The following is a 13,646-nucleotide window of genomic DNA, read 5'->3' on the forward strand; positions in this document are numbered from 1 at the left end:
TATACTGGCTGTTATAAAAGTTAAAAATATACCCAGAGACAATATTCAGTGCTTCCTTAGCCCCCTGGTGCTCATAACTATCAAGTTCATCATTGCCATGAAGAAAGTGATTAGTTGGCCGGGCACAGTGGCTCATGCCTATAATCCCAGCACTCTGGGAGGCCGAGTCAGGTAGATTACTTGAGGTCAGGAGTTTGAGACCAGCCAGGCCAACATGGTGAAACCCCATCTTTACAAAAATACAAAAATTAGCAGGGCATGGTGGTGTGTGCTGTAATCCCAGCTACTTGGGAGGCTGAAGCAGGAGAATTGCTTGAACCCGGAAGGTGGAGGTTGCAGTGAGCCGAGATGGCGCCTGTGCATTACAACCTGGGCAACAGAGCGAGACTGTCCCAAAAAAACAAACAGAAAAAAAGAGAGACAGAGAGAGAGAAGAAAGAGAGCATGGATCTATAAAAGGAAAACACTAAATTAGAAATGTAAGAAAGCACCAACCAACCAATAAAACAAACAAACAAAAACATCTAAATTTCCTATTCCTGGGACTTCCTATGCACTGCTGAGCCTATCTGTTTTTAGTCACTGATAGAATGCCAAGAAGCCAGGTCCTGAGAGATCATGAGGACAAAAATAAACTCCTCTCCCAACTCACAGTCACAATATTGTTGCAGGGGCAGAGTTGGCCACAGAAAACTCAACAGGCTGGGTAAGACTATTCCTCCAGGAAGGCTGTTTTTCTCTTTCTTTCCCTCGCTCCCCTTTTACAGAAACCTAAACCATCGCCAGCTGTTGTAATCACACACACTGGATAAAGGGAAGCAAAAAGAATGGAATATATTTAGCCTAGGGTTTGGAGTCTAAAAGCCCATGTTCCATTCAAACTCTGCAAGAATCACTAAGGTTCTTGGTTTAAGCAACAGCCACCCCCCCCCACTTTTTTTTTTTGAGACGGAGTTTCGCTCTTGTTACCCAGGCTGGAGTGCAATGGCACGATCTCGGCTCACTGCAACCTCCGCCTCCCTGGTTCAAGCGATTCTCCTGCCTCAGCCTCCCGAGTAGCTGGGATTACAGGCATGTGCCACCACACCCGGCTAATTTTGTATTTTTAGTAGAGACGGGGTTTCTCCATGTTGGTCAGGCTGGAACAGCCACCCCCTTATATGCTCGCTACAGATTCCAAAACACCTCCAGAGCCTGGAGTTTTAGAGATTATGAATTCTGTCTCTTGGCTTAAAAAGTTTTTATTTTTATTTATTTATTTATTTTGAGACAGAGTCTAGCTCTGTCGCCCAGGCTGGAGTGCAGTGGCGCGATCTCGGCTCACTACAAGCTCCGCCTCCCGGGTTCAGGCCATTCTCCTGCCTCAGCCTCCTGAGTAGCTGGGACTGCAGGCACCCGCCACCACACCCAGCTAATTTTTGTATTTTTGGTAGAGACAAGGTTTCACCATGTTAGCCAGGATGGAAAAAGTTTTTATTGTAAATGCTGTCTATTTGAATTGGAATACCACAGTTTATTTTGTTTTCATAGGCTTTTATTCTTTTTCCTTTTTTCTCATACTTTAAAACTTAGGTTATAATTCACATACTGTAAACTCACCATTTTATTTATTTATTTATTTATTTTAAGTATTACAGAGCTTCTCCACTTTTTTTTAATTAATTTTTTTTTTTAAAGAGAGACAGGGGTCTCACTATGTTGCCCAGACTGGTCTCTTAACTCCTGGGCTCAAGTGATCCTCCCACCTTGGCCTCCCAAACTGCTGGGATTATATGTGTGAGCCATGGCATCCATTACTTATTTATTTTTATTGATTTATTTATAGAGACAGGGTCTCACTATGTTGCCCAGGCTGGTCTCAAACTCCTAGACTCAAGCAATCCTCCTACCTCTGTCTCCCAAAGTACTGAGATTACAGGCATGAGCCACTGTGCCTGCCTGACAGTCACCCTTTTAAAGTATTCAGTGGTTTTTTAGTACGTTCACAAAGTTGTATAACCATCACCACTATCTAATTCCAGAATATTTCTATTACCCCCCAAAGAAACCCCATACCTATTAGCAGTAACTCCTCAATTCCCTCTCACCCCAAAGCCTAGAAACCACTAATCCACATTCTGTTTCTATGGATTTGCCTTTTTTGGAAAGTTCATAGAAATGCAATCATACGCTGGGCGCGGTGGCTCATGCCTGTAATCCCAGCACTTTGGGAGGTTGGGGCAGGCGGATCACCTGAGGTCAGGAGTTCGAGACCAGCCTAGCCAACATGGCGAAACCCCTTCTCTACTAAAAATACAAAATTAGCCGGGCATAGTGGTAGGTGCCTGTAGTCCCAGTTACTTGGGAGGCTGAGGCAAGAGAATCGCTTGAACCTGGGAGGTGGAGGTTGCAGTGAGCTGAGATCGCGCCACTGCACTCCAGCCTGGGAGACGGAGCGGGACTCTGTCTCAAAAAAAAAAAAAAAAAGAAAAGAAAAGAAAAAAGAAATGCAATCATACAATATGTGTCCTTTTGTGACTTGCCTTTTCCACTTAGCATAATGTTTTCAATGTTCATCTATGTTGTAGCATATATCAGTATTTCATTCATTCCTTTTCTTTTTTTGAGAAAGGGTCTCACTCTGTGGCCAATGCTGGAGTGCAGTTGCATGATCATGGCTCATTGTAGCCTTAAACTCCTGGGCTCAATTGATCCTCCCACCTCAGCCTCCTGAGTATCTGCAACTACAGGCAATGCCACCACACCTGGCTTTTTTTTTTTTTTTTTTTGTAGAGACAGGGTCTTATCATGTTTCCCAGGTTAGTCCTGAATTCCTGGTCTCAAGCAATCTTCCCATCTTGGGCTCCCAAAGTGCTGAAATTATAGGCATGAGCCACTGTGCCTGGCCTCATTCATTCCCTTTTATGAGCGAATAATATTCTATTGCATGGATATACCACATTTTGTTTATCCATTTTTCAATTGACAGGCATTTTGGTTATTTCCACATTTTGGTTACCATGAATGATGCTGTTATAAACATTTGTTTATAAGATTTCATGTGGCCGGATACAGTAGCTCATGCCTGTAATCCTAGCACTTAGGGAGGCCAAGGCTGGCGGATCACCTGAGGCCAGGAGTTCAAGACCAGCCTGACCAACATGGAGAAACTCTGTCTCTACTAAAAATACAAAATTAGCCGGGCGTTGTAGCGCATACCCGTTAATCCCAGGTACTTGGGAGGCTGAGGCAGGAGAACTGCTAGAACCCGGGAGGCAGAGGTTGCAGTGAGCCGAGATCGAGCCATTGCACTCCAGCCTGGGCAACAAGAGCGAAACTCTATCTCAAAAAAAAAAAAAAAAAGATTTCATCTGGACATGTTTTTAATTTTCTTGCATATGAACCTGGAAGCAGAATTGCTAGGTCATGTGCTCTCTGTTTAATTTTCTGAGGAACTGCCAAACTGTTTTCCAAAACAGCTGTACTATTTTACATTCCTATCAGCAATGTATGAGGGCCCCAATTTCTCCATATCTTGTCTAACACTTATTATTGCCTATCTTTCCAATTATAGCCATTCTAGTAAATGTGTCTTAATTTTTAAGCTTAATTTATCTACTAGTTATTTGATGGTGGACCTAACTGTTTTACAAATATGTTATCTCCTAAAACTTTCTGTGATAGTAAAATTGTTTTATTTTTTATTTTTTCATTTTTTGAGACAGAGTCTCTCTCTGTCATCGAGGCTGGAGTGCAGTGGCACAATTATAGCTCACTGTAGCCTCAATCTCCTGGACTCAACTGATCCTCTTGCCTCAGCCTCCTGAGTAGCTGGGACTACAGGTGCACACCACCATGCCCAGCTAATTTTTGTATTTTTTGTAGAGATGGAGTTTTACCATGTTGCCCAGGCTTGTTTCAAACTCCTGACCTCAAGCCATCTGCCTGCCTCAACCTCCCAGAGTGCTGGGATTACAGATGTGAGCCACCATGCCTGGCCAGCTTGTTCTTTAAAGTAAAAAACTTATTGCTGAAATTATCTTGTAAAAGCAAATGTAATGGGCCTCATGAGCCATCAGGAAACAATATTAATACCTATATAACCAAGGGTAACAATGAGGGTCATATGAGACAATGGGGATAATAGTAACAATAAACACATGTAATATCCACTATGTTCACATACTTTTCCAAATTCCTTAGTGTTGACTTACTTAATATTCAGAACAACCCTGGAGGAAGCACCATTCGTAGCACCATGTTACAGACAATGACACTGGGACAAAGAAAGGCTAAGTAACATGTTCAAAATTGTATCACTAGCAAGTGCCAAGGCCAGGATTTGAGTCCAGGAATTCTAAAAGCAAAGGCTTAACCACTGATGAGGTTACTTCCGTATCTCAGAGGGGTTGTTGTAGGGAGAACTACAACTACCATTTATTATTGCTAATATTATTTTCATTATATGCAAGCAGAATGAGAATTAGGGATAAAGTTACAGAAAGAACATTATCCCGGGAGTCAGGAGACCAGGGTTGGGGTCATGGCTCTATCAGCAATCATATGACTTTGGGAAAGTTACTCAGCCCCTTGGAATCTCAGTTTTCTTCCTCAATAAAATGGAAATCCAGCCTAGGCAACATGGCAAGACCCTGTTTCTACAAAAATTTAAAAATTAGCCAGACATGGTGGCACATATCTCTGGTCCCAGCTCCTTGGGAGGCTGAGGTGGGAGGATCACTTGAGCCCAGGAGTTCGAGGCTGCAGTGAGCCAAGATTGTGCTACTGCACTCCAGCCTGGAATAAAAAAAAAAAAAAAGCCAGGCATAGTGGTTCACGCCTGTAATCCCTGCTACTTGGGAGGCTAAGGCACAAGAATTGGTTGAACTTGGGAGGCGAAGGTTGCAGTGAGCTGAGGTTGCACCACTGCACTCCAGCTTGGCCAACAGAGCAAGACTCTGTCTCAAAAAAAAAAAAGAAAAAAGAAATTCTAAATTCTATTATCATCCCACAGTGATATCAGGATGACTAAACTAGACAATAGCTAGAAAGCTCCCTGTGATCTGTGGAATACTATAAGTGAATATGATTTTATTATTGAAAATGTCAGTTCTTTTAATCTTCAAGTCCTGAATATAAAGTTTCATTCTTGGGAGAAAAGCTGGGTCTCCCAGGGCTCTTCATTGCATAGTGCTAATCTCAGATGAGGTTCTTCATCCTTCTTTAATTGCACAGAGCTGCTTCACTCACTCATTTTTCCTGAAAACTATCAAGTTTTCTGAAGTTACAATCAGTAAAGATTTCAGATTACTAAGCCTTTATTTATATTCCTGGGGTTGGTATTTGCAAATGTTTCTAGCATCTGAGAATGGCATCAATTTTTGGAAAGAAAAATAGTAAACTTAATTTTAACTGTAAAAAACCTAGAGGCAGCCAGGAGCAGTGGCTCTGTCCTGTAATCCCAGCACTTTGGGAGTCCAAGGCGGTGTATCACTTGAGGTCAGGAGTTCGAGACCAACCTGGCCAACATGGTGAAGCCCCATCACTACTAAAAAAAATACAAAAATTAGCCAGGTGTGGTGGTGGGAGCCTGTAGTCCCAGCTACTCAGGAGGCTGAGGCAGGAGAATGGCATGAACCCCGAAGGCAGAGCTTGCAGTGAGCCAAGATCGTGCCACTGCACTCCAGCCTGGGCGACAGAGCGAGAGTCTGTCTCAAAAAAAAAAAAAAAAAATTGGATTTATTGCCAGCATTTGAGGACTAGAAGTATGCTGCAAACATTTACATTCCAGGTTTCTCTTAAAAAATGGGTCCGGGCATAGTGGCTCATGCCTGTAATTCTAGCACTTAAGGAGGCTGAAGTGGGAGGATTGCTTGAGCCCAGGAGTTCAAGACCAGCCTGGGCAACATAGCAAGACCTCATCTCTACAAAAAAAAAATTTTTTTTAATTAGCTGGGTGTGGTGGTGTGCGCCTGTAGTCTTAGCTACTGGGGAGGCTGAGGTGGGAGGATTGCTTGAGCCCAGGAGTTCTAGGTTACAGTGAACTATGATCATGCCACTGTACTCCAGCCTGGGTGACAGAGCAATACCTTGTCTCAAAAAAATTTTTAAAGAAGGTTTTTTTTTAAAAAAGTATGGGCTGCACCTGTAATCCCAGCACTTTGGGGGGCCGAGATGGGTGGATCACTAGGTCAAGAGATCGAGATAATCCTGGCCAACATGGTGAAACCTCGTCTCTACTAAAAATAAAAAAATTAGCTGGGCGTGGCAGCGCGGGCCTGTAGTCCCAGCTACTCGAGAGGCTGAGACAGGAGAATCGCTTGAACCCAGGAGGCAGAGGTTGCAGTGAGTGGAGATCATGCCACTCCACTCCAGCCTGGGTGACAGAGTGAGACTCTGTCTCAAAAAAAAAAAAAAAAAAAAAGGATGGGCTGCATTGCTGTAGAAATATCATTTAAGTTGGTTCCTCCTGTCGTTATGTTAAGGCTGTGACAGGGCAGTGGTATTAACACATCTAGAGAGATAAAGAGCTATGCTGTATCTATACTAGTACTTCACACTAGTATTTATACGAATGTGAAATTTCTATAAAAGGGAACAGACTCCATGGCCACTGCTATCCTGAGAGTTCCAGTCAAGGGATTGTTTTGGCGCTCCTTGTGCCAAAGCAGTTCACTTTTGATATGGCCCACTGAATTCTGAATGTTTAACTCTGCTACCAAAGTGATTGCAATGAAGATCTGGCCTACTCCGGGAGATAGAATGTGCTGCTGACCCAGGAGTATGTAAGTACTGTGCCTCCCTAGAGACTTTTTTCAAAACAATTAGAAATTAATTCATGACTTGGCACCCACAGGCCTTCCCAGTCTCACAAATATTTTGCTTGGCTCGAGTCCATATCTCAGGTCCTGATTACCTTAGTCTTTGATAAGAGCCATCTCTGGGCCCTTAGAAGCACAGGGTCTGAATCTGGAATGCAGAGGCTAAAGGAAGGTGAGACTCCAGCTGACCCTCCCTTAGATGCGTTACCAGCAATCTCCTTCTACAAATTTCTTCAGTTCCTTCCTCCATAACCTTTTAGGACCTTTTTTTTTTTTTTTGAGACAGAGTCTCACTCTTGTGGCCCAGGCTGGAGTGCAGTGGCACGATCTCGGCTCACTGCAACCTCCGCCTCCCGAGTTCGAGTGACTCTCATGCCTCGGCCTCCCGAGTAGCTGGAATTACAGGCACCTGCCACCACACCCAGCTAATTTTTGTACTTCTGGTAGAGATGGGGTTTCACCATGTTGGCCAGGCTGTTTGCTCCCTCTTTTTTAAAACTCTTTTTAAAAAAAAAAAAATTGTGGTCAAATATACACAACAGTAAGTTTACCATGTTAACCATTTTAAAATACACATTTCTATAGCATTAAGTCCATCCATATTGTTGAACAACCATCACTGCCATCCACCCCCAGACCATTTTCATCTTGTGAAATGTAAACTCTGCACCCATTAAATACTAACTCTCCATTCCCCGCTTCCTCCAGCTTCTCTGACAATCGCCATTCTACTTCCTGTCTCTATGAATTTAACTACTCTATGGACTTCATATAAGAGGAATCATATGATATTTGTCCATTTGTGACTGGCTTATTTTGCTTAGCATAATGTCTTCAAGGTTCACCCATGTTGTAGCATGCTGTAAAATTTCCTTCCTTTTTAAAAGTGAGTAATCATCCATTGTATGGATATACCACATTTTGTTTATCTATTCAACTGTCAATGGACCCTGGGTTGCTTCCACCTTTTGGCTACTGTGAATAAGCTGCTGTGAACATGGGTGTACAACATCTGTTTTGAGTCTTTGCTTTCACTTCTTTTGAGTTTATACCTAGAAGTGAAATTGATAGATCATATGGTAATTCTATGTTTAACTTTTTTTTTTCTTTTTGAGATGGAGTCTCACTCTTTCGCCCAGGCTTGAGTGCAGTGGCGCGATCTTGGCTCACTGGAAACTCTGCTTCCCGGATTCAAGCAATTCTCTTGCCTCAGCCTCCTGAGTAGCTGGGATTATCGATGTCCACCACCACACCTGCCTAATTTTTGTATTTTTAATTTTTAGTAGAGACAGAGTTTTGCTATGTTGACCAGGCTGGTCTCAAACTCCTGACCTCAAGTGATGCCCGCCTTGGCCTCCCAAAGTGCTGGCATTACAGGCGTGAGCCACTGTGCCCGGCCTCTATGTTGAATTTTTTGAGGGTCTGCCATATCATTTTCCACATCATCTGCACCATTTTAAATTCCCACCAGCAATGCTCAAGCGTTCCAACTTCCCCACATCCTCACCAATACTTGTTGTTTTGTTTTGTTTTAAAATAATAGCCATCCTAACGGGTGTGAAGTGGTATACGAGAAAACTCTGAAAGTTGATTTCCTTCTCTATTCAACCCAGTCTACTTTTCTACCACTTCACAGATAAACCTCTTTTAAGGTCACTGGAGTCTTTTATAACGCATCATCCAAAGGTCACTATTCAGCCCCCAACTCATAATACAACCCCCATATAGCATTTGACACATCGAAATTCTTTCCTCACTTGGTTTCCGGGACACCACTTTCTCTTGGTTTTCTTCCCTCACTGGTTATTCCTTCTCTAGCTCTTCACTGGTTTCACCCATGGGTCGACTTCTCCCTGTCAGGCCTCTTTTGTTTTCTTCTCTACCTATACTCCCTGGATGATCTTCTCCAATTCAGTGGTTTTTTTTTTTTTGAGATGGAGTCTCACTCTGTCAACCAGGTTTGAGTGCAGTAGCGTGATCGTGGCTCACTGCAACCTTCACCTCCCAGGTTCAGGCGATTCTCCTGCCTCAGCCTCCCGAGTAGCTGGGATTACAGATGTGCACCACCACGCCTGGGTAATTTTTGTATTTTTAGTAGAGACAAGGTTTCACCATGTTGGTCAGACTGGTCTCGGCGTCCTGGCCTCAAGCCATCCACCCACCTCAGCCTCCCAAAGTGCTGGGATTATGGGCATGAATCACTGAGCCCAGCCAATTCACTGGTTTTAAAAACCATCTGACAACTCAGAAATGTGTGTTTCCAGCTTTGACATCTCATCTGCACTCCAGACTTAAATATCTTACTTCCTATATAATGTATCTTATAGGTATCTCATATTTAAATAATCCAACATGTTCAAAACTGAACTCTTGGTTTTCCTCTCCAAATGAGTTTTCCTTTAGTTCTTATTTATTTCAATAAATGGAATCTCCATTCTTCCAATTGCTCAGGCCAAATGCTCTGGAATTTTCTTTGACTCCTCTCTTTCTCTCACACCCTGTATCCATCCCCTAGTCAAATCAGTAAACTATATCTGAAATGCAATCTCATTACCTTCTTTCACTATTGGCTGACCTACCATCATCCCTCAAGGATCATTACTATAGATAACCTCATACCTGGTCTTTTTTCTGACCATTTCCCCACTCTTTAAAATGGAATCTCAACACAGGAGCCAGGTCTTTACTCAGATTAAGTCATGCCCCTCTTTGCTCAGACTCTAATCCCACTCAGTGTAAAAGCTTGTAATCCCAGCATTTTGGGAGGCTGAGGTGGGTGGATCACTTGAGGTCAGGAGTTTGAGACCAGCCCGGCCATCATGGTGAAACCTCATCTCCACTAAAAATACAAAAATTAGCCGGGCATGGTGGCATGTGCCTGTAATCCCAGCTACTCAGGAGGCTGAGGCAGGAGAATCACTTGAACCTGGGAGGTGGAAGTTGCAGTGAGCCGAGATTGTGTCACTGCACTCCAGCCTGGGTGACAGAGTGAGACTCTGTCTCAAAAAACAAACAAAAAAAACTTGTATAACAGTGGCCTCCGAGGTCTTTCATAATCTGACCCTCTCCCCTTCCTCTGATTTTTATTATATATCCTACTACCCTCTCTCAATACATTATGCTTCAGTCACACTGGCCCCCTTGCTGTCCTCAAACATACTAAGGATATGTCCTTCCTACACATCCCACAGGCCCTCATATCCACCAAGTTTCATTCAAATATTACTGTAGAATAAGGCCATTTGAACACTGTATATAAAAAAGCATCAGTCCCATTTCCTTAATCCTGCTTTATTGCACTGCACATATCACTATTTGTTGTCCTATATTTACTTTTTTATTTGTTTCCCTCTACTCCAATGAAGTCTCCACGAAGCAGAGACTTTATCTTGTTCACTGCTGTTTCTCTAGTACATATTTGCTCAACAAGTAGTAGAATAGTCTTACATTTTCAAGTGTTGGCAGAAAAAAAAAAGTATTAGAAAGAATGAATAATTTAGGACCAGATAGCTGAATTGAGTGAGTTCAAGCCTTGCTCTGATACAATTCTCCTTCAAGACAAGAGCCATGAGTTGGATACAGAACATTTATATCCCAAGCATATATTTTACTGAACAGCATCAATGGTGTCTCCAAGCCTCTAGATAGTTGACACAATAAAATCTAGGAAGGTGCTGGGCATGATAGCTCACACCTGTAATCCCAGCACTTTGGGAGGTCAAGGCGGGAAGATCGCTTGAGGTCAGGAGTTCGAGACCAGCCTGGCCAACGTGGCAAAACCCTGTCTTTACAAAAAACACACAAATTAGCCAGGCATGGTGGCAGGCACCTGTAATCCCAGCTACTCGGTAGGCTGAGGCAAGAGAATTGCTTGAACCCAGGAGGCGGAGGTTGCAGTGAGCTGAGATAGCACCACTGCACTCCAGCCTGGGTGACAGAGTGACTCTGTCTCAATAAATAAATGAATAAATAAAATCTAGGAAGGTAATCATCTTAGTTCATTTTGTGTTGCTATAAAGGAATACCAGAGGCTGGGTAATTTATAGAGAATAAAGGTTTATTTGCTCATAATTCTGATGGCTGGAAAGTTTACAATTTGGCACTTTCATCTGGTGAGAACCGAAGGCTGCTTCCTGTCCTGGCAGAAGGCAAAGGGAAGCCTGTGTACGCAGAGATCACATGATGAGAGAGGAAGCGAGAGAGAGAGAGAGAGAGAGAGAGAGAGAGAGAGAGGAGGTGTCAGGCTGTTTTTAACAGCCAGCTCTCCTAGGAACTAATCGGGTGAGAACACACTCATCCCCGAGGGAGGGCATTAGTCTATTCAGGAAGGATCTGCCCCCATGACCCAAACACCTCCCATTAGGTCCCATCTCTGACACTGGAGATCAATTTTAACATGAAGTTTGGAGGGGACAAATATCTAAACTATAGCGGTCATCAAGATAGCATGGTGGGGGCGCTGCACTACATGGATTACAAGGAGAGGACAACACAGTCCTTCTCTCTTTTATTTATTTATTTATTTATTTATTTGTTTATTTATTTATTTTTGAGATAGAGTCTAGCTCTGTCACCCAGGCTGGAGTGCAGTGGCGCAATCTTAGCTCACTGCAATCTCCGCCTCCCAGGCTCAAGCAATTCTCCTGCCTCAGCCTCCCAAGTAGCTGGGACTACAGGCATGTGCCAGCTCGCCCAGCTAATTTTTGTATTTTTAGTAGAGATGAGGTTTCACCATATTGGCCAGGCTGGTCTCAAACTCCTGACTTCAAGTGATCTGCCTACCTCGGCCTCCCAAAGTGCTGAGATTACAGGCATGTGCCACCGCGCCCGGCCAGTCCTTCTCTATCTGGAGCTTAAAATTCATAATCTGACGACTGTCATCATTCATTCATTCAACAAATGTCTATTGCACAAGGAACCAAAACAGATTTCACTGCACTGCCCGAGGCATGAACAAGAGAACTTTAAATGAACTGTCCTCTGAAATGTTCTCCCAACCAGTTGTTCAAAGAATTCTAAGTAAGGCAGCTGCCCCCGTCATCACTATTTCAGTGTTTTCTTTCACAAGCCAATGTGGTGAAACATATAGAAATTTGATGGAGTTTCACCTGAATAAAATTTTTATAAAATGGCGCACACCACTAAAGAGCTACTTGTCTTTTTCTTCTAAATGATGGCTCCATTAGCATATTTTGAAAAATAACACTGGTTTTCCAATAAGTGTTTAATGTGAAATAAAAGAGAAAATTTTTAAAGAACAAAAAGTATTTGAGTTAGCATAAGAAGTCTAAATGACAGCTAGGTGCAGTGGCATGTGCCTGTAGTCCCAGCTATTCAGGAGGCTGAGGTAGGAGGACTGCTTGAGCCCCAGAGTTTGAATTCAGCCTGGGGAACATAGCAAGACCCCATCTCTAAAATAAAAAAAGGAATTCTAAATGTAAATCTCAAATCTTTGACAATTGGGCATTGGTTATATATTCATGTTGACATTTAAAAGACAGAAAGCCCATTTAAGAAATATTTATTTATTTGTACTTATTTATTATTATTTTTTTTAGAGACAGGCTCTCGCTCTGCTGCCCAGGCTGGAGTGCAGTGGTGCAATCATAGCTCACTGTAACCTCAGACTCCAGGGCTCAAGTGATCCTTCCATCTCAGCCTCCAGACTAGTTGGACTACAGGTGCATGCCACCACACCTGGCTAAGTTTTAAAATTTTTTATAGAGATGAAAAATTTATAGAGATGAAAAATTCTTGCTGTCTCTTTTTTTTTTTTTTTTTTTGAGACTGGGCCTAGGTCTGTTGTGCAGGCTGGTGTGCAGTGGCATGATCATGGTTCATTGCAACCTCTGCCTCCTGGGTTCAAGTGATTCTCGTGCCTCAGCCACACCAGTAGCTAGAATTACTCGCTAATTTTTGTATTTTTAGTAGAGACGAGGTTTCACCATGTTGGCCAGGCTGGTCTCGGACTCCTGGCCACATGCCACATGTGATCCACCCACCTCGGCCTCCCAAAGTGCTGGGATTACAGGCATGAGCCACTGCACCCAGCCTGTATATCTCTTTATAGGTTTGAAAGTTGCCCTCATGAATATCATTTCACCAAACCCTAATGCTAATGCCATGTGGCATTTATTGTGTTATCTCCATTTTATGGTATATTCTTTGTAACATTCTGAAAATATGCATGTATAACTATTATTACTCAGATACAATGATAAAGGCTGTGCTTTTTACAATAGTAATAGTAACAGATACTATTTATTAATTGCCTCTGTCTTGTTTTCTTTTTGTTGTTTGTTTGTTTTTTGAGACACGGTCTCACTGTCATCCAGGCTGGAGTGCAGTGGTGTGATCTCAGATCACTGCAGCCTCGACCTCCTGGGCTCAAGTGATCCTCCCAAATAGCTGGGACCACAGGCGGGCACCATCATGCCTGGCTAATTTTTTTTATTTTTAATTCTTATTTTTGGTAGAGACAAGGTCTCACTATGTTGCCCAGGCTGGTCTTGAACTCCTGGGCTCAAGCAATCCTTCCTCTTTGGCTTACCAAAGTGCTAGAATTACAGGCATGAGCCACTGTGTCTGGCCAATTGCCTTCCTTTTATCATATGTAAAATGGGGCCGATAGGTACACCTCCTTCAGAGGGTTTTAAGGTTAAGAAATTTAATGTGCACTTTTAAAAATAATATTTATATGCCGGCTAATTTTTCAGATATGGTGCTCAAATAATGGACTGTCCAGTTCAAAACCAGACTTAACAATCTTAACAAGAGATAATCACCAATGAAGGACTTGAAGAAGAATGAAGACTGGCCCAGTCTTAAAGTAGCCTCACTTCTCTA

This window comes from Pan paniscus, chromosome 10 (genome assembly GCF_029289425.2).
Source record: "Pan paniscus chromosome 10, NHGRI_mPanPan1-v2.0_pri, whole genome shotgun sequence".
Classification (NCBI taxonomy): domain Eukaryota; kingdom Metazoa; phylum Chordata; class Mammalia; order Primates; family Hominidae; genus Pan; species Pan paniscus.